Source organism: Apteryx rowi, unplaced genomic scaffold, assembly GCF_003343035.1.
Source record: "Apteryx rowi isolate R43461 unplaced genomic scaffold, aptRow1 scaffold_1, whole genome shotgun sequence".
NCBI lineage: Eukaryota > Metazoa > Chordata > Aves > Apterygiformes > Apterygidae > Apteryx > Apteryx rowi.
The window spans coordinates 11,824,292-11,847,319 of NW_020447196.1; positions in this window are offsets into that span (position 1 = coordinate 11,824,292).

The following is a 23,028-nucleotide window of genomic DNA, read 5'->3' on the forward strand; positions in this document are numbered from 1 at the left end:
AGGGAAATGGAAAAGTTTATCTTGTTTTTACAATGCACTAAAACTTCTTTTATGATGGTTTCATTCAGCAGTGCTGAGCATTGTTCTTCCTGCTTTGAGTAATCTCAGCTCCTACTGAGCTGGGATTTTTTCTTCTTACTCTTCCCTTTTTATGCTTTTTTCTTGTTTTTTTTTCCTTTTGAAGCTAACTGTTTGTCTACCTAGATGAAGCACTTGTGTGGGTAGACATGCCACCCTTTCCCCAGAAAATGTTTCCTGCAGTAATTTTAAATTAAGTCTTAGATTAAAAGAGTTGTGATCAGCCACCACTTTAAAGATAGCCAGGCTTGCATTTGCATATATCTTAATCAAGGTGTTTGGTAAGTGAAACAGCAGTCGTAAAATGAAGCTGATTGCCTCTCATGTCCTGCAAAATGACTTGGATAGACAATAACTGAACAAATACTCTCTGGTCTGCTTCGATGATATTTTTAAATTTATATTTGAGCTTACTGTTGAATTGGTGTTTCCGTGCAATAAGCCTTCATCCTGTGGAGAGGAGCAGCTGAAGAGGCCAAATGGTGCTGCAGCGAATCAGTGTAAATCCACAATAATTAGCATTGCAGAAGGACCCTGCCTTTCAGACAAATGAGAAAACACCAATACAGTAATTCAACCACCAAGTCAGTTCCAGGCAGATCATCAAATACTTTACTCTCTTAATTTTAATTAATTTCAATTTTAAACCTTACATTTTGTTCTTTTTTTAAGAATTTTACAGAACCCAATGGGCCAAACTCCTTTTCCTTGTTCAGTCTAAATTCTCCAGGACTGTAATTGCAGATGTGCCAGAACAAGGGCAAAAAACTCTAGGGTTTGGATCAATACAAACAGAAAAAAATCTGCAGGTTTTTATAGAAGCAACACAAATAATTCACTAGGAAACCGCTCTCTGGATGCCACACCAATCATAGGGACTTTATGTCAGTGCACAATCCCAAAAGCTAAACTGAAATAAACCCAGAGATTCAATGAATAATCCTGCTTTACAGCTCAAAAGGCAGATAAATAAAGTAATACACGGTATTAATGAAGAGTTAATTAGAATTTTCTTTTTTTGAAGTTGTGTTTTCAGAAATGTGTCAATAATGCACAAGAATTGTACATACAAATAGCCTGGCAGCTACTACTGCAGGCAATAATCAATTAGCTCTGTTTTAATTTGTTTTTTGAATCTTGAATTTGATTCGTTAGAGTTGGTGGATAAGCAGCATCTGTCTTACAAAATCTACGTATGTGATCTCCTGCCTGAAGATCGTAGGCAGTACTGCCCTGCCATCAAATGTGGCCATATGCCTTCGCCTCTGAGCGTCCAGGAGAGCGTGGCAGTCAAATGGGTTGAAACCAAGGACAACTTGCATGGAATCTAAATAGCAGAAACGGAACAAGGTTTTCCTTGATGGAAGCTTGTGATGTGAGAAGTGGTAGGTGGGCTCTCGTGGCCATTGAAAAGGGGATTTTATACCCCTAGGTAGAGCTGACTGTCAAATTTAAAGCAATAGTAACTATAGGTTGCTGTCTTTTCTCCCCTTTATGGAAGCAATGTGTCCACATTGTCTTTTCTACTTCCTAAGCTTGTTGCTCTTCACAGATACAAAAATGGAGTGTCCTTTCCAGAGTTTTACAGCAAAAGGGGCTTTGGCTTTTTACTTTGTGTTGCATAAATACACACAAGATAATGTAGTTGGAAGAAAAATTATCAAAAAAAATTTTTTTGTCTCATGTAAAAGAAAAAATTGTTTCTTTCCCCTAATCATTTCATCTTCAAAAAGACACCTTCGCTTTCACTTCATGGAAGATTTTTCTTAGAACCACCTTACAACGATTTAAAAAAAAAAAAGTGTTTTATCTTTTTTTTTCCCCTCCCTTAAATCCTGAAATCATGATGAGCTTGTAATTAACCACAGTTTGTAGGGGATTTGTGAAACTATTATGCTGTACTATAAGGACACACACTTTATCAAGGCTTGAGCATGGTCTAATTAATAGAGATTGCATGCAGCCCATTAATTAACTCAACATGGTAATCAAACATCCGGAAATACTGCTTAACTAACCCCTGGTGTACCCAAGGGCAAAGCATTCACTGAAGATGTGATATGTCATATTGCTGCATTGATTGGAACAGTGTTACCTTTGAGAATGTGGTACTCGGGGGTTAATTTGACAGAAACTATACAATAGCAAAGAATGTATTTTTTACATTAATTTAAGTGCCCATGAAAATTACTGAATTAGCCATAATGGAAAGTTAAGGATCACCATCTTCATTAAATCACAGCTACAGATCTTAGTCTTTGTCCTGTGCTGCCCACGTCCGTCACACTGACCTAGACAGATTGCAAACACTGAGAAGTTTTCCTAGTACAAATCTCCCTATTACTTAGCCTACCTACTGAGGCTTGTGATCAGTGGGAGCACCTAGGTATGGTTCATCTCCCTGCTTTAGCTGCTGAAGGCTATAAGTGCACAAAGATTTCCTGGGCAGCAGCCACCACCTACACATCTTGCTCTACTTATTTCCCATGACTTCACCATCCTCTCTGTCGTGTCCTTGCAGCAGGGAGTAGGACAGTTCTCCGGTCTGATTCATTCCACAGCTCAAAAAACAGTTGTGCTGGCACAATTAAATTGGCATCATGGAAAGAGAAACCAGAGGTATAGAGAGATAGGGCTGTTAGAGCCAGTGCTGTGCATTTGTCCTACTGCAGCACAAAAGTTAGGCACCTTTTTAGGACACTTTTAAGGATATGTAGAGATACAGGCTTCTCTAGAAGGATAATAGCGCGACTGTCTTAAGTACCTCCCTTATCATGGGAGGATCATTTTTGTAGAGGCTTAATTCTCTCCACTGGACTATAGAGAGAACCTATATTCCGAAATTAAACTAGATCWACCTTATAAATGCAAAAATTAAATAGGATAAATTCCCCCTTGCTGAGTACAGCAACCTTACTCAACAGTGGCCACCTAGTAATCAACAGTAGTTATTATCATCTTTATGGAAATTACAAAGAGAGCCCATTCCATGTTAATATTTAGGTCATCAGTCTATTGTAGGGTCCCTTGAATCTCCATTGTTCCCCTGGCAGATTGCTATTTCACTAGTGCTATTTTTGGGTGAATTATAATTTAACAAAAWCTGTCACATCTCTGTATTACAGAATTCCTTATAACGAGATCGAGGCCACTAAAAAGACGAAACAATACAAAACAAACTTAGCTAACTAAAAAATTAATTCTAAAGCAGGTTCTTCTGCTCTGATTCAATGTGCTTATATTGCTAAGTAAACCAAACAGCAATAAAGCACTGTCCTCTGACATGAAGTCACCATGCTGTAATTCTGCTTCTAATCATTTGTGGTGCCTAGGAGACAGTGAACACTATCATTGCAGGCTGTGATCTCATTCAGCCTCATGGCATTTTTATATCAGAATGGACTACTACTTTTAGTTGTTTGACTTTCAATATAACCTAGGCCAGAATAGGTCACTTGGTAACTCCTGYGTCCTGATCTTGTTTTCTGGTGGGAGGTAGAACATATTTTTAGAAGTATCTAATTAATGAAAACTCTTCTATAGCTCTCAGAAAATCATCCCAATGTTTAGTTACTTTCTCTGTGAAATTTTGGCACYTGAGTTTCTGCTGGCTCCAGCTGTCAGCCACTGGGTTTCATTCTGCTTTCAGTTGCTAACTCACTGTATTTTGGCTCAAAGTCAACAAAGGTCAGTTATTTTTCCACTGACCTGTAGGGCCAAGATCCTCAATTTGAAWAACCCACTATAGATTAACCAAAGTCAATTGGATCTTATTCTGACTTTGCTTGTTAAATTAAGGAAATATCTTCTACCCTCATATAGGCTGCAATCAAAGTGCATCAAAACCTTCATTTCAACAAGATTAATAGGTAGATTATCCTGAGTTTTCCACATCATTTTCGTACATTTGTATGTGTATTCTGAATGCTTTCAGAAAGGAAGTTGAAAAAAGGAAGTGTAGACTCCAAAATTCCTTTGCTGGGATAGATGCTGCCATTAGTAAAGCAGCCTAAACTGCTTCAACCTACTTGTTTATATATTCATACATTCCTCAGTTAGAATATTACTCTGAGGGGTCATGTTCAATTGGGTATGTGTGATGTCCTTCAAGCCTTTTCAGATTACTTCACTTCTAACATATGCATCATATACACACATATACATGTACACATAGCACTTATTGGAGAAGTTTAACCTAAATTATGAGCCTGGTTTTGTTATGTTAGGAGCACACAAACCWGACTTGTTACTGAAATGAACTTTTTGTGTTATTTATATCAGCAGATCTTTGCTGGAGTTTCTGGGCAACAGCAAGCCAATGGCAGGACCCCTGTGGAACTGGAAACTTCCTCTGAGCGATGATTCCTGATTTAGAGCTTGCTTTTACAAGCTATCGTTTAGACGGTTTGGGAGCCGTTTAATATGTGCAACCACCGATTTTGTATAGTGATAATTGTTTTTAATCAGAATGTTGTGCAGTACTAAGTCAAACACATTACAGAAGTCTAAATATATTATGTCAACACAGCTACTTTAAATTAAGCAGAGCTAGGCCCAATTCAAGAGCTGCGGGGAAAACTGCGATTCATTAGGAAGCAATGTTGTTGATTTAGTAGGTACCTAGCTTTCCCCAGAAGAACCATGATCCTAATAAATGTTGCTTGGGGTGGATCTACCAGGAGGGAAGGAGAAGAGGTTAAGGGCCCGTGGCCCCTCGATCAGCTACGTGGAGCGGGATACCGTCTCTGCGGTATGACGGCAGCAGTCTGTCCGCATCACAGCTGCATTCAGTTCTGACGATGTTACAGATGTTACCTTTTAGATCGCACAGACAGTGGAATCAACCCAGTTGTCTGCACTAATTACATGTCAAGGCACCTTTTCTAATCTTATCTGTGTTACTGGGGGAGTGGCAGAGTCTTGAAAGCTGCCCGTGGGTTAATTTTGTAGATATATTGCTTTTTAAAGAATGGTTCATAGAAACGTGTCATAGAGACAATAACGGACTCGTTTTTCAAAGGTGCTGATCAATGGAGGTAGCATGAGAGCAGCACAGATTATACAAGCTTAAAAAGGTGGTCACCAAACTATCGTCTCTGCTGTCTCCCTGACATGAAACAGAGTTCACTGCTTATRTATTCCCGCACCATTTATTTGAAATCAATTTAAACTGGGTATTAAAAGTTGTAGATACTGTTTGATATAGAAAGAACAGACACGGGGTAAGGAACAAGGGACACACAATGAGTAAACAGTCTCCTGTCTCCTGCCACTCCCTCTTTACATGACTCTCGTGGTCTCACCAGGTAAAAAGGGAGGAAAAGAAAAGAAAATTGTTTGCTTCAGCTGGCAGGGGAAATCAGGAACAATTTTCCTTAAGTACTACTGAAACTAAATTAAAGTAACTAACTAAACTTAATGATTGTTCTGCAAGCAGCAGAATTCTTCAATATTTTAGTTCTCCTTTGATTCTTAACGGAGGGACAACCAAACACCTGCTCTTCCTCAGTTTTCTCCTGTTCCCTCTTTAGACCACAAATCTAACAAGCTTGAATTTTAGCCCCCACCCTCCTGCCCACATGTACGTATGCGCAGTCCATCACAATCTGTTCATAGCAAATATATCATTTCAATTTCTAAGCATTTTAACAGCTTTACATTTTCCCCTTTACAAAACCAAACCAAACCAAACATTCCCTTCCCTCTGCAAAATGCACAACATCTTTTGCCAACAAGGCCAATGAAATAGAACAAATATGGAAATAAAATGTCGCTTCAGTTGTGATGCCTGAGACTAACGGTATTGGTGTCTCTGAAAGAAATACAGAGTTACTAGAATGGAAGATTTTGTAGCTTGACTCTAGAACAAAATTGGCACCTGTCATTGCCACCAGCTTAGCAGAACCAGCATTTCAAGGGGCAAGAAATTTTCCTAGCCTTCCTCACCCTTCCTACACAGAACTCGATGATCCAAAAAACCTAGAGCAGCAAGAAATGTCATGTCATCCTTCACGTAATGCATTATTTTTGACATGCTACATGCCCAGGCTCTCATTGTGCCTAGCACGGTGGCCTGGGCAGTGAAGGGCAGGAGTATTCTTCAGCAGAACTTGCACACCCCGAGAGGAAACCATCAACGACTGCTACATCAAGCTAACCACATTACATAAATGAACATCCTTTAAACCCCATCGCTTGTCTCCTTGCATAGTGATTTGTCACAAAAAGAATTCAACAGCCCTATGGTTATGTTGCATTTTCAGTGAACTAGCTGTATTTTTAGAGACGAAAGCAGAGGCTCAAGCCAGGATGGAATGTGAGTTCATGCGTAGCRGACTCTCAGTCTCGGTCACCTGTACTAGGTGCAGCGAGGACTTGCACAAACGGGAGACAACAGCGACTCTCTACCCAGCAGGACTGATCTCCTAAAGCACTCAGACACGGAAGCGCTCCTGCGTAGTGACAATTTCAGGTTTAGCAAGACAGGAGTCCCCTACCTGGTGTGCGAGTCAACCTTCCAGAGAGTGCGGGCAAAAGTCCCTGCTGCCGCGACATGAGCCCAGCACCCTTCTGTGGTCCCGTGCGCAGAGCCATGAAATCCTGCACATGAGCCGTGTTTTTCTCCATGCCAGGTCTGCCAGATCAGCAATGGAAAGAGGACGCTAGGTTTGCCTGTTGCGTGACAGCTGTTCAACGTGCAAAGTGCGGGCTTCAGCTGGAACGGTTAAAGGCAACTCACTGTCATATTGTCCCCATCCTCTCTGATCTTCTACGGTCTCACTCCCTCATACTCGCTCATGTTTTTGGACACAATACAAGGTGCACCGTGTGTGTTGAGGCTTGTACTATTTTGAACAGTGAAGTAGAACCACCCACCACCCTGGCTAAAATTCAGATTAATTAGGACCCCTCCAGTCTCTGTTTTCAGATGATTAAAGGCTAGAGATGGCCTGGAGAGATGACACATGTCAGCGTGAGTTATCAAAATACAATAACCAGACATTTAGTAGGGGGTTGGTTTGTTTTTTAACTAAAGGAACCTTTTTGTTTAATGCAAGGAGTTTTAACTGCCACCAGGTCTTCAGCATGAGAAGTTATTACACAGCGACAACCCATTTTGAAAAGGGAAGGCAGCAAGGCCAAATTAAACTGGCAGGTCTGGAAATTTAAATTCAGTGGCAGTTCAGGTTATACACTATACTTAGGTAAAAAACCTTAATTCTATTTTAAAGGCTCATTTTCCACAAATGGCTGAGCTGTTTAAGTTAAAGTGAATAAATACCTAATGAGCCATTAAAGTCTATAAGATTGTATGGCCTCCAGGCACTGGTACCTGGATTCAGCCAATTATAGTTCCATAAGATAAGATGAAGACATCAGGTTGTTATTGGAATATATAAAGGTTGAAGACACTGTTAATAAGTCACTACAGGATGTGATAAAATTGTTTAAACTGTTTAAAAACTCTCAATGTGTTTTGCTAGACACATTTTTACTGTGAGGTTTTTCCCCCCATAAAGTCTAATCCTTTCTTTGCACAGCCTTGAGAACTACACTCTGCAATATTGCATTAATACCAGAATGTGATTTGTTTCTGCATTTCCATGTTTTTAGCACATACTCTAGAGGTTATGAAATATTAATGGTGGCAATTCCTCAACCATGGCATAGAAAGAATAGGAAGGAAAAGAAAGAATTTAAGGAAATACCAAAAAATGCTTATAAAAACCAAAGCAACTGTACAAGAGAAGYGTCATAAATAGTGAAAGCTATACTTGCCTTTAAGCAATACCAGTCTTATGGAAATTATTCACACATAGCTGGTATCTATCTATTCTTACATCTCTCCAAGCTGGAAAACTCTGACTGTTTATAATTAGAATTTTCTTGCGCTGAATCTGTTTATTAATCTTTAATTATTTTTCCATACAGAATTGAACATATAAGATTTGATTCTACAATCCAAACACATAATGAGACATGTGAAAAATCACCCTAAAACCACAGGCACCAGTCCTGCAAGGACATATATACACACATAACTTTCATCCCACTGGTTTAAGTTTTCCAGTGGGAACTTTCATTTGTCCTCCCACTGATTCACCTGTGCTGCATGTGTTCTTCAAGCACCTCTGAAACAACTTTTTTGTCCTTTTTTTTAACTCTTCAGTACCATCAAGCCATCAGTACCAAAAAGCTGCCAAAAGTCAGGCCTGGCTAAACCACCCCCTTTCAGACTGACCATAACGTTTCAGTGCTTCTTCTGCTCTCTCCGAGTCTGCGTCTCTGTATCCATCTGTTTTCTCTCGGCTTTACCTGGAATACTTTTGGGGCAGAGACCACCTTTTTTATTCTGTGCTTGTACAGCACTTAGTGCAATAGCAGCCAGACGTCTCTCTAGGGTTCCTTGCCATCGCTGCAACCTAGTTTAGCTAACTAAAGTAAAGGCAGTGCATCAAGGGCACAGTCAAAGGGACAATTCACAGAGCCCAAGGTTAAGCATATGGATAAATATGTACCGAATAAGAGGCTGTCTGATGGAGGCTGAAACATTTCATTTGTTAAAGCCACCAAGTCTTTTAGCATGAGAAAAATATCTCAGTGCAATTTCCTTTATGACTTGCTCTCCCGTGACTTAGGTATCAGTTATTTAAAAAATTGTGATTCTCTCCCAAGAACTACCATATAAAAGCCATAGACCATAGTATATTTTTCCAAACAAATTATAAGCCTTCCAGGTGATCAAGGTTTCTAACAGGCACATTTACACAGTTTCATTCCCCCTGCCTTCTCACATAAATGTACTGAAGGTTAAAAGCACACAACATCACTAGCAAAGCTTTGTTTCCCAGCAGCATCTGTAACTTGCATAAAGACTTATGTTTACACCCCAGACTAGGGAGCATCTCGCCTTATCCCCTCTTGTGCTCCGAGCAGAGTTTTGAGGCCACAGTGCTCCTGAATTATCACCTATGACTAATTCAGTTTCCCGTTCTCACAACTCTATTCTGTTTTGGCTCAAGTCACTAAAGGGGAATAATCTTTCCACTAACTTATAGGACTGGATCCTCTGCTTGAGTAAGCCATCATAAATCAAGTGACATCAACAGAAATAAGGCATATTATGTCAATTTAGCGGCCAGCCTGTGGATCCTAAGAACAAACTAGCACAGTTGTTGCATCAAATCATACATCCCTGTCTCACTGTGGTAGAATACAATCTTTCTCTATATTTCCCATGTACACATTCCTTGTAATTTCTGTAAAATGTACCTAACTCCAAATTTACTCAGGCTCGTGAAATCTAGAATACCAGTAGCACAATGGAAAATCCAGGTCCCTGTGAGAACGTTTTACTGTTTGAACTCCATCTTCCCAATGAATATATATATATTGATGCTATTGAGGCTGGAATTTAATGAAGCACTTCAGTAAGCATGCAGGTCTCCATGGCTGTGCAAATGAAGGGCTTTATAACATATCTTTAGAAAATATGGTATCAACATTCATCCTACAAGATGGCTTCACTGATTGGATCTCCTGATTTTACAGCTACCCCTCTCATTAAGACCTTGTGACCAAGTCCCTGACTTCTCAGTAGTTTTCTTTATGACACTGCAGTCTTTCCCTTAATGGCAACTCACCAGCTCTGAGTTTGTTGTAGACCCAAAAAAGGAAGGAGGGGAAGAAAAGACAGTTAAAGGCACACAACAAAGCAAATAAGGAATCTGACAGTGTGAAAAATACATTCTGAAGTAGAGCAATCATATCGCAGACAATATAGAGAGGCTGCAAGTTGGGGCATTTGACTACTTTCAAATTACTTTTGCATGAACCCTTCTGTTTTGCGWGTTAAAGATTGTTCATGGTTGCAAATTAAGTATTTCAGGTATGATAGATAATGGAGAGCCAATATCCTAATGGCACTTGAAGTCATGACTATGTAATGCAATCTCCTTTTTATTACGGGAGATTATTTTCTTGTTTCTTGATTATATTTCCCAGTTATTTCTTTGCCTTTTATTTACTGTTACTATTATATATTAGAAGGATGCTGCTAGGTGCAGGCCAAGAACATAATTTAAAACCTGTTTTGAACAGCTGTGTGATTTTTGGCCTAAGACATATTATTTTATATATCCCAAAGTGTATTAAAGATGTATAGGTGACAGGACAAAAACATAGCTGGGGTTTAGAAGTGCGTGCTAGTGAGATGTGTACGTTTTTTGAAGATTGTTACAAATATTTTTCATAATTCAAAGGACAGATTACCCACAGGTGGGATGAAAGTGGAAATAAGATGTTATTTTATTTTTTTTAAAGGATACATTCTTTGCTTATAGAAGAAATGGAATAGAGTAAGTGGCATTTTATTGCAATACAGTAAAATGCATGTTTAATGTTCCCAAAGAAAAGAAAGTCTTTCTTTTGGTCTGCAGTTATGAAAAGAAGTTTAGAAAAAGATTATAAAGGAAAAGATTATAAAATAATCTCAAACAGTGTAAACTGTAAACTATATTTGCACTACAGTTTACAGCCATCAAAAGAGTACACTGCAAGAACTACCTGGGAAGCCAAACTATCCTGGCTAGGGAAAACTTTCCTATCTGGAAGAGTAGCCAGACAAAAAGAAAAAAAAACAACTATCCTTAGCAAACACTATTTTGCAGATGAAGATCTCAAATTCCATTGCCTAAAGCGTTGCCCTGCTTTGCTGGGGCTCTGTACGGATGAGGCACTGGAATATTGTCGGTTTTAAGAACAATCTACTAGGGCCCTAACAAGGCACCTAGATTTTGAATACCAGAGCCAAACTTCTTTGCATTTTTATAGTCTCCAGCTTTGGTAGCTGAATTCATACTTCAGCGATGTTACCTTACTTTCAGTTTAAAAATAGTTAATGACAATGTTTTGAAGCTATATAGCTACTTCCATCCCACGATCTCTGTGCACCAACCAACAACATTTATGTGAACAAGAATGGAATGCTACCCATTTTGCAAAGGAGCCAACAGAGATTAAATTACTTGTGAAAAATCAATCAGCAAATATTAGCCATAAAGAATCCAGGAAACAAGCAACCCCATGCCAACCTTGGCCCGTAATTCAGCATTCCTCATTCCCATGCTTAGGTTCCTGCCAATAGATTTTACGGCTTACCATGTCCGTGAAATGGAAGCTCCACCTTGCTGAATAAGGTGTTCAAGCAGTGATTCTGTATTTGAGATATAAAACTGAATCTGTACGGATACCACAGGAAGAAAGGTCTTCAATTATATGCAGCATAATCAAGAACAACACCTGCCTTCAAATCCATTACCTCTGTTGAGCAAACAGCTGTATATTTTCAGCTACCTGACAGAGCAGAAAAGAAAACCCCATAGAATAACCATAATATAACTAATACTAAAATAACTAATAACAATTAATTCTTTAGGTCTAAAGATATAATGAAAAGAATTTTTATGCCAATATTTTAATGTGTGTTACTTACCCGAGGATTTTTTTTCTAAGAGCTCTGAAGGAGAATTTATCTTCCTACAAACCCTGTTCTCTTGAGCATATATAACAAACCTCCTTTCTGTTTTGATGCTTACCAGCCTGGGCAACAGGTGAGCATGGGTCTCTGCAGCGTGGTGGAATGGTTTGGGTACCTAGCGGGAGAGAAAGGCCAGCGAGGTGCTTGCTCTGCTATTGACTTAAAGCGCAAAGGATCAGCCGCCCACCTGAGTGCCACTGACCCCCTGAACGAGGATGAATTGCATTCTGTGACGGTTCTACTCAGCTGGAGCGACTGCCAGAGCACGTAGCAGGATGGTGAGGCCTGTGTTCTCATTCCCCGTCCGCCCCGCCAACCTTTTGTCCAGGTGGACAAAGACTACCCGCAGGTACCAGCTAGGTACCAGCATCTCTGGTGAAGTACTGAGCTTGTGTGGACCACAGGTCTGGCCCRGATGGTGCAGACAACCCAGCTGTGACTTTGATCACATCAGTTAGACTCTCTAGTCTCCATTTTTCCACCCTTGAATTAGTGAAAATCCTTCCTTTTCAAAATAATTTGGGTCTACAGACTGAAAAGTGAACACTAAGGTGTAATTCATTCTATATACACTAGTAATCTCTCTGCTTGTGTAAATAACTGAATTAATGAAGAAAATAGGGTCACACAAGCATAACTGAGGAAATATTTTTGTCCTTGGATTTGCTAAATTTGCTCAGATATGACAAGAGAATCTGCCCATTCAGCCATTTTCTTCCAAATCAGTTTTTAGCAGAACCATCTCACAATGGCAGAAAATAAAATCTTCATTTAACTTAGCACCCATCACATGCAAGCAATTTAGAGCTGTGCACTGTTTTGCAGGCTTTAAGTAGACTGAACATCCCTTCTTTGTGGATTACATAGCACTACCATTTTATAAAGAGGTAAAGTGAGACATATAGGGATTAAGACTAACAAAACAYTGATTTGTGAGGCTCAGCTGGCCTGGTTTTCAGAGATGACAAGAAAATATCTGTCTTCTTATGTCAGTTTAAGTTGTAGGCTCTGACTGATTTTCCTTTTCAATCTGTTTATTGAGATGGATACCTACAATTTGTTATTGGTGATTGCTCAAGAAAAATWGGCACTACTGAAGTTAATCCAGGAAGTAAGTGGGAGAGACTTGAGACCAGAATCTTAGTTTTCACATCTAGCTACAAAACCAGTCTGCCTCCTAAAATAATATTACAGAAAGGGTTGGAAGGCCCTCTGAACCTGAAAAGAAAATAGATAAACCAAGGAGAAAAATTAATACACTTAAATTAAATATGGCAACAACAAATAAAACAACAGACAATTTGTTACATACTATGGACTCTGCAGGAAAGCATTACACCCATTATTTCTTATTATTGCTCCAGGAAAGAAATGCACAGTGAAAGCAAAAAATGAAGTTAGCAATGATTTTTCACTCATGAACCTTTCTCCAGGGATGAGTTATAAAGCAAAAAATGTAGCCTGGAAGAAGAGAGTTAGAAAGCAAGGATTATCAAAGTTTATGTATTTAGAGAGACACTCATGCACACACACATATACCACTATAGGGAAGCACTAAACAGCACTTACACACTTTTTTATTTTATCTTATACATTAAAGAACTGTTTAGTTAAGAAGCAGTAAATTGCTGTAAGTTTTATGGCCAAAGTTGCAGTAGGTAACACAAGAGCATCCAGTCTGAGGCAAATTCTTTCCAGAGTTAGGGCTAAGCTGTCGTCGTGTTGGAACCAGGTACTCGCATCTGGGTTAGTTACTGGAGCGACTGTGTGTGCTCTGTGCATGCCTATCTCTTCCCAGGACTACTGTGCACAATTTAAGTAAATTAGCCATGTAACATGGTTCTGTGTTGCTTATATCTTATCCAGGGAAAGCTAAACACCGAGACTCTCTAACATCTACTGCTTCACAGAGGACCTAACTAACACTAACGCACATTATCTGTATAAAACCACGTATGGAATAGGCTGAGCTCTCAAAGAAAATTGGGCAGGTGGGCAGACATACAACAGTGAAGAGGTGCGCCACACAAAGAATATAAAGAGTTTTCAAACACAGAGAGACAGTGGAGGGAGTCCAGCTAGAAAAGGTTCCAAAGTATTGATTTTTTAAGYAGTTCAGAAACATCATAGAGCGATAAGTTAAGAATATGGGGCGATAGTAGGCATTAGATCAAAGGTAATGCCACATGAAGAGATGCATCTAACAACGCCGATCATACAGAACATTCGGTGCTGAAATGCAAAAAATAAGTAAACAGAAGAAAGGCTAGTGGAAAGAAACAAGAACATGTGGAGTGCACACACTATACACAGGGTGAAATAKCTAAAAACCCAACAGAATCCAGCACAAAATGAGGTTACTATTTAATAAATTTGCACCAGCTGTTCAGTGGAGGATGGAGAGATTATGCTCATTATTCTATAAGCTCAATTGCCAAATCAAACCCTAGAATCACTGGGTATGTTTTTTCTTCTGCAAACCCAGATCACAGTAAATTCTTTTGCAGAGGCATTGAAATGAAACAAAAATGTATTTACTGCCTCTCAAAGCACTTTAAAAAGGGATGGATCAGAAGTCTTAGTACCTACCAGTCTAGAACCCTCCCAGTCTGACATCAGCCAAAAGCAATCCTAGGACAGCTAGTGTAAGCGTAAGTCCCTCTTCGGTGAAGGACACAACACACAAACTCCTTGGCTGGAGCTCTTGGCTAAGTGGCACTGGCAGAGAAGGAGACCTAGCAGAGCCCTGGGGAAGACACTCATCCATATGCACTGACTCTGGCCTCATTACTTCTCCGCTTTGATCATCTCCCCTTTAAAGAGGTAAGAAGATGGCAAACATGGGTTGCCTGTCTTAYAACTGATAGGATGGATGCCCACTCAGATCTGAAACCACTTAAATTCATGGGTCCAGACCTGTGCCCAAGTCAGTATATCAGCAAAGCTTATGAGTTCAGATCAATCACTTCATTAACATCCCTGTATGTCTTCCAAAACGGAGCTAGCTCACATCTGCCCAGTTTGGAGCATAGACAATAGAGGCTGGATTTGTCTGATATAATTTGATACAATGTTGATACAATCCATAGTCCTAATTCATCAGGGCACTTCTCTAATTAAAGCCAAATAAAGGGGCCACTCATAGGCTTAAGACTGGGCACACACTCATGTAGCTTGTTGCACTGAGGCTGACAGAATGACGGCTCTGAAAGATCCCTTGACAGAGTGTTTATAGCCTCACCTAGACCTCTTTCATGGGTTTGTCTGGGAAATATCTTGTGTCGAATTATTGATCGTGTCAATAAATAGAGRTGGAGAGAACTGATATACTTCCAAAGTGAAAACAAAGAACCAGAGGAAGAGAAGGAAATGGTAAAATATAGAAAAGCTGAAGTATGAAGTATAGCCACTACCTATATTAAAGGATTCTACGACAGAATAACAACATTATCCCTTCTGGCTCACGTTAATACTTTGGTTAAATTGTTTAAGTAGATTAGAAAGAATTATGGACCGTACTGGAGGAAAAAAGAAAACTATAAACAGGTAGTGTGAATGTTCAACTACATATGATTACCAACAAAGCACTACCATGGAATAGAAAGACGTGGCCAAGCAGACCTATTTGGTTTGTGAGGGAAGAATTAGTGTGAAAAATGAAGGGTTTGGAAGTTAAAGCTTTACGTGTTCCTTTCTGATGATTTCTATGCTCAGCTGCTCTCTGCCCTTTGGACAAATTTCAAGATAAATTCCTTCCCTCAGAAAACAGTAATCCCAAGCCACTTAAGTAAGGATTGGAAGAACAATCTTGTATCTTCATGTGGCCTAATGTGTTTTGTATAGTTATTGGGCTATATCCTAGGTAGGGTAAGCTGGCAAAGTTCCACTGAGTCAATAAGTTAATTCCTCTAAAGGTTCCTCTGATTTTTCACCCTATAGCTGATATTTTGATAAACTAAACACTACATTCTTCCACAYTTTTTATTCATATGAAAGATTTTGAAATATAACTCAGATCACTCCTGTAATAACCTGCAATAAAAGTACAACACCTGAGCATGTGCTCGTGTCCTCTCCAGAAGCTTAGAGAAAGGGATAGATTTAGCATAAAGTATTAACTGTGTGTTGTTAACATTCAAAAGACTGGCTTTTTTAGTGTCTTAAAATTTTCATTTTCCACTTCAAGCAGTGTTTTTCAGACCTCATGCTTATCTCACTGGACTGCTTGTCCACTCTAGGTGCACAGCAAAATTCTACTCAGAGAACAATACCTCCAGATAAAACAACACATAGCTTAAAAAATAGATAAGTACATTTCTTGTTTGAGCATGGAAAAACAGAGCATTTCAAATTCCTTCAAAAAAACTKCAAGGACATCAGAACTTCCAGGGCAAACTGACACTGACCCAGCAGAAGTGAAACCTGTGATCACTTTCCCTTTAATCCAGTTTCCCTCTACAGTCACCTTTTGCTTTCTCTTCTTTGTTGTTAACTTTTTTCTTATTTTGAAATGTTCCCAAGACCTCTTTGCTATACCCTGAAGCTTCTGTACTCTCCAAGAGGCTGAAGAACACCTCAAAATCACTGCACCAAACACAACTGTAAACACACAAACCATGATCTCCATATTCAGGYGTGTATACATATCGCATAAGACTGATTAAATATAGGAACAAATTTTCCAGAAGATGACACTTCATTACGATCKCATAGAAAAGATTTACTATCTGAAGTACAGTATAAAACAATTAACTAAAGCTAAGGGAAACGGTAGCAGTATAATAGTTTACTTCACACAGCAAAAAATTGCACYGTGAAAGAAATCTAAAGGCTAGCTCAGAGACTTTGAGACCTGCAACAATCCATAGATATCTGCTAAGGAGTTCAACTGAGTGCCTCTTTCAGATTTGGGATAGAACTGTAAAGAATTGCAATAAAAAGGCTAAAATCGGTGTGAATGGAGAATAAATGGGAATGTTTGGGTGTGGAGGCACCAAAGGAGCATACAGCAGGGACAGGGCTCTCAGTATAGCCTGTGTTCATGGCGCCAGATTAGCAGGTCATCAAGGGGTACAAAAGGGTACAAAAAGGGATGYTTGAAACCTGCACAACTGAGGACTGTGATCACCAACCCAAGAAGGACCCAGGAGAAGGACCCTGAGGAAGACTTGACAGCTGGTGCCCCTGGTCTTACGTGTCCTCAAAATTGATCCTGGACACAAACATTGTGGTGCCAGCCCGCTGGCCGGACAGCACGAACACCCCTGCACTAGACTTCGTGGACACCACACACGTTCTGGTCCTTGGGAGTATGAGACTGAGAGCGTGGGTGAGCGAARCCTGCTTCGTTTCTGTTTTTATTTTTAATAAAACCACCTTCTTCTGTAAACTCTGGATTTTTGCTACGTTGTTGATACAATGCCGCAACAGTATTTCTTACAGAACTTATAAAAGATGATCTGGATCAGGACTTTAATCATATTACTGATTATGGCTATTTTCTGATTTACTTGGATTAGAGTTATTTTGCTAACTTTCTCCTCAAAATGTTTTGATACCTCTTATTGCTAGAACATGTATGACCACTATAGGATAGCCTGTCACTCACAGAACAAGCTTATGAAATTTGCTTGCTGTGTATAGACATACCCTAGTGACAGAAGGTAAATATCATTTTCCTTTTTTTTCTCTTTAAAAAGGGCAATTCCCTAGAAGTTTTCAGTAATATGCCATAGTTTGATGTGAAAGGCTCAGCTGAGACCGTAATATAAGTGTCAGTCACTTGACTGACACTTTTCACAGTATGTGAGGAAGTGTGCTTTTTTTCTTTCTCACTTCAATGCAATTTTGATGAAAAATTTGTGTTTATGCAGCTAAGCACTGGTGGTTGGTCCTCAACAACATAACATTTCAGGGGCAAATATTGACRCCTCCTATAAAGAAAACTAACAGAATCTAAACTGGAGATGTATCCCTATAAAGCCCAGTACATTTATCAGCCTTTTTTCATGCAATGATTAGCAGGGAGCTGCCATTAAGTGTATTACTCACTACTTAACAAAAGTACAAATTGTTTGTTCATGGCTTTTTTTACTGTATCTGAGAAAGAAGGTATCTTACTTTTTAAAATAAAGCTTTTTTTTTTTTTTTTTTAATTCCTGTTAGAATTCTGCCTATTGGAGAACTGAGATTCACCAAAGACATTTTAGAAGTAAATATCTGCCCCAGAAGCATGCCTCTGGCACTGAAGTTCRGTTGTGAAAACTGGCCCTTTAATAGTGGCTTCTGAAGAGCTTTGGACTATATTTACTCAATTTACCTAGCCTGTGAGATGATGCTGGGATCAAGCTAGGTTTTTTCACATCGGTTCAGGCGTTAAAGAACCTGCACATGCGTGAGGATATAAGCCATGTGCTGGTAATTCCTCTCTCTGTGAGGAGCTGGATGAAATCTTAGGCTCAGTTGAAAATGTCAGTCTAACATGACAATCTTTGCTTCTATTTTCTGTTTTACTGTTCACCTATATGTTCCTCAGAGTTTGTGAGAAGGGACATACAAGTAATGTCTCTATATTGTGAATCTGATCATGTTTACATTTAAGCAAGCCAGGAATTAATTACTCTGTTAAAATCAGTGCATAAAATCCAGGCCCTATTGGAATTAATATCAAAGCACTTTTCACCAAGGGCAGGACTTCACTTACTGGATTTACACTGGTGCAAAGCCAGCATCAGTAGATCAGAGTCAGGGTAGCTACAAATGCCTGCTCTGTCYGTGACGGAGCACAAGCGCTTTTCTATTTCTTCAGTTTCCTTGTTCCCATTAACACAGCAAATTATGTGCATTTCTGTGGGTTCTTTTTCTTTAGTATCCTCAGTTAATTCCCTGCTAACATGAATTTTCAGTCATCCTCAGTAGATATTTATATCAATATTTTTGTTTTGGGGTGGAGAGAAGTGAGAGCAACAAGCAATGATAGAAAGAGATTAAGAACAGCAGAGTAACAAAGCACAGGAATGAATATTGAAGCTATTTTATTCTTACACTAAGAACCTAATCAGAAGCAGTGGACCTAAAGGTACACTCTGGGTACATTCAAATAGCGGGAGCATTTGTAAACTCTTGAATAAGTTTGTCAGTTAATTCTCTACTGAGCTGCATTTTTTTTAGATCTATACTTACAACTGTTTCAGAACAATGCTRTTTGCATATCCATGACTACGTTTTGAACGTATTTATCAGACATATGCTATTCAGTGGTGGGTGTGTTAAGTGTTCTCTATCCATTAACCATTATGCTCTTCTATATTGAGGTTTCACTGCAACAGGCAGCTGTTTGACAGAGAATAAACTCCTGGGGACAGCAGCAAATCAAATTAAATATATCTCTACAGAGCTATCATAGGGGGTTGCATGACTTGATAGGCTGCATATAAGAGCAATAAGCACACTAAGGAAGAGCAGACCTGAGATAAATCAAGATAGACCAAATGAGCAAGCAGGCAGACAAATCACTATTGGCTCCACAAAAGCCATTAAGAGTTTTGATGATGATTTCAATAGAACCCCTATTGCAGCTGTCTATCTGTGAGCAGAAAGTTTTTAATCCTACAGAAGTCGGAGAGATTATCTAAATGCGGTGCTCTTCTCACCTACTTTTATAAGCTTGGTCATGGCAAACGATGCTCACTGATGTGCTAATAAATAAGCTCACTGAGAAAAAAAAATACATGCACAATATGCTAATAGTCAAGATTTCATTCACTCCCTTTTCTCATATTTATTTTCCTCATACAAAACTGTACCCAGCATAGAGTTTAGCAGAGGCTATTTACATACAAATCACCTTGTAAATCAGAAAGAAAATGACTTGATTACTTCAAGCAACAAGACCCACATATTCATTCCTCTCCAGCTTTGGGCTATTCTCATTAAGAACTTTTCTACAAAGTAGATAATATGAGTGTTTTCTTCACTCCTTTTCTATTATGTATGCATCAAAGCCTATCAAATACATATTGATAGTATATACACACTCTACACAATTAGGGAGGGAGAAGAGACAGCCAGGGAACTGCCATCATAAGGAATAAATTCCTCTTGATAAATCCTATTACTTTAACAATGACCTAAGTTTAGAAATGTACACTTCAGGGAAGGGCAAAGTACTCACACGATACCTTACTTCAATATATTTCATATTGGAAACCTGTTCTTTCAATACTCCCTTTGTCAGCCACTTGTTTCAGCCTGAACATACTCAACTCTTCAGCATTTCATTCTGAAAAATAAATGATAGATCTATGTGGAGTGAAAACAACCGTGTCCTGTTTTAAAAGCCTTCATTTCTATGTCATTCATTCTCTGTTAATGCTCTTTCCCACCTAATATTTCACATGGCTCCTGATAAAACTGTGTAACTGGGGCCTACAACAATAGCCTTTTTAAAAAATGTGTTTCTGACCAATCTTGTCTTAATCAGATTCATAATGAGAAACATAAATACACCTGTGCTGCTCTGACTCACAGCATAATTTCTTACCACCAAATATAACCTCTGTTTTCCACCACGGATCTGCAAGTCATCCCTCTCTAGGCTGACTGGGAGGAGGTGGGATGGAAACGGTAGGCAGACGTCCCTAATTAGGCTAGCCCGGCATTATTTTACAAACCTTGCGTACCTGAAGCTGTGCAAGCAGAGGCCCAGGGCAAAAACAAGCCGACTGCTAAATTCTCTGCAGAGGTTTAGCTGTTTGGAGCGTGATCCACACCCGGAGTGCAGGGTCTGAGGCAGAATGTCCCCAGCAGCTGTGTCCCTGGCAACTCACACCCAGGGCGGCCGGCGCCGGGCGCTTGAACTGAGCGCAAGGAGACCGTCTCCTGCGGTCCCAGTTCTGCTGCTGGCCACCGAAAGAGAAACGGGGAGGGAGCCCGGCCGACGCAGAGCAGGAAGGAGGGTCACGCTGCGAGGGAAGCAACGGAGAGCCGAGCGGCAGAGGTCCAACGTGCACCCCCAGAACTGAGCCCTTGTTTGGGCCTCTTGCCCAGATTTTCCTCCGAGRTTCTGGAGCACCACCCCAAAACCATTTCGAAATGCATGGGCCCGCAGCACGGCTCCCCAGCTTCCACTGCCGCAGACGTACCCACCGCTTCGAGCACTGCCGTGACACGCATCTCGGGCAGAATCCGCAACTGCCGTATTAAAGAAAGGCTTGACTAGTGGGCCATAAATAAAGCACTGAGCTTCAGTTTTGAGCAGGAGATCAAAGATCTATGGTGTAATATGCATTTCGAACACAGAACTATCTGAAATTTGGTTAGTGCTCAAAGCTGATTATTCAAAAAAAAAAAACAATTAAAACTTTATCCTTTTCCTAAAGTCACCTTTTTAACTTTTAGCATAACTCTTCATAAGAACTTACAGTAAGTGTATGAACTTTCAAAGGCCATCTTCTCAGGAGAATATTCTTTGGAAAAAAAAAAACATTTATATAAAAATGTAAGCAAATGCATCTTAAAAATTTAAATTGCATTTTAAATACCATTCTGCAACATAAAGTCCATTTAAGCATATTCTTAGGTACAGAATGTAGGAACTTAATGATTTTTTCACTATTTAAAGGTTTTGCATCATTTCCTCTTTCTGTAATTAAGCAGAAATAACCTAGATCAGTTTAATTCTCATTCTTTTCCTCTCTCTCTCTCTTTCTCTCTCTCCCCATAAAACTCCCAAATTCCAACTCCAGTTAAGATTCAGTAAGTGATTCCAATAATTGGGTTAACGACTTCTTTGGTTTAAAAATCACACTGGGGTGGGAACTTGACACATCTGTTTTGGCAAATTAGTTACCTTAATTTTCCTTTGTATTTGCAGTCGTTTCAGAAAGGAAAAGGGTCTATCAGTTTCAGCAACTGCAGTAGAAAAAACTTTATTGATTGCCCTTTCTTAAAAATGGAACAAGGATATCTCTTATTTCCTCCTGATCCTATCAATCCAACCCCTGCCTAGTTGATCTCATTCAGCTACCAATTGCATGTGATGCCTTTCTGAGATTATCACTGTCTGTTATCTCTTCGTAGTGGGTAGAATTAAGAGGAAGAGACGGATACTGGTAAGTATTGCACATAATACAAAAATGCAATACAACCTTTTGCTCTTTTCCAATAGCAAGTGAGCTATTGCAGTGACCTAACGCATAGCTGCAGGGCATTACCACATCTCCAGAAATATTTAGTCACGTGAAAAATTAAAGGAATGCCAAAAAAAAAAAAAAAACAATCTGTATTTGCATGTGTTCATTATAGCTTTGGCAGCATATGGCTCTTCACATTTGTAAAGATTTCAGTGGATAAAACAATCAATACAACCAAAATCCCACACTCCTTAAAGGAACAAATCTCCCATTGGCTTCAACAATGGCAGTGCTTAAACAAGACCAGCGGATTTCAGCACTTAGCAAGCCAAATTACAAGGGCACTTTGAGCCCCCCTCTAAGCATTCTGCATAGACTGACAGGATCTGGAGTTGACATCGGACCTTAACCCTTGTTGATAACAAGAGACAGGTTGGCTGAAATGCAAAAAAAATGTGCTTCCAGCCCTGCACCACTGGGGGAATTAAGGGAACCTTAGGAAGCTAGCCAAGCTCTTTCCAGGAGTAGTAGCTGATGGGTGGGCTGGTATCTAATCCAAAGAAGCCAATGAAAAATGATAATTTTAGCAGTGTTTGACGTGTGTTGGGTGACCTACAGTGTACTACAAGCCTTATTGGGTAGGTAATAACTTCCAGGCATTGCCATAAAAATATAGTGTTGAAACCAGTGACTGGAACAGAATCCCATGTTAAGCTGTCCTCGGGCTTTCAGTCACAATCTGAGTACACAGGGTTTAATATCTTAGCTAGCTTTTTCAGATGACGTGTTGCTGTATCTCAGCACTCTACAAGTACTTATCACTGCACATACAGATTTATTTTAAGAGGGAAAGTATATATGATAATTGTGTCATTTATTAGTTATAAAGTGGCAAGAAGCGATTTTTTTCTGAACAGTTTCGGGTGTTCTAAATAAAAGACAAAACTGAAGTCTGACTTCAGAATATCTTGATTTTAACCCACTTGCACTTTGCTCAGTTCTCTAAACACAGGTGTCTAGCTTGAATGTGACATTATCGGAGCAATTCAGCTTGCCTTGGCACCCTGCGTACCCTATGTAGCACATGCCTTGGTGGAAGCTTCACGGCAGCTGCGTGTGGAAAGACACCTAGCTAAAGGCGGTCACTAGAGTAAGTGCAGGAACATGTCTGAAGAAGCTTATGACATAGGACTTCCCTCTAATCCCCCTTCCACTCACAGGGTCCTCTTTTTGAGGACGGGTGCTAAATGACAACAAACGCGTCCATACAACACCCCA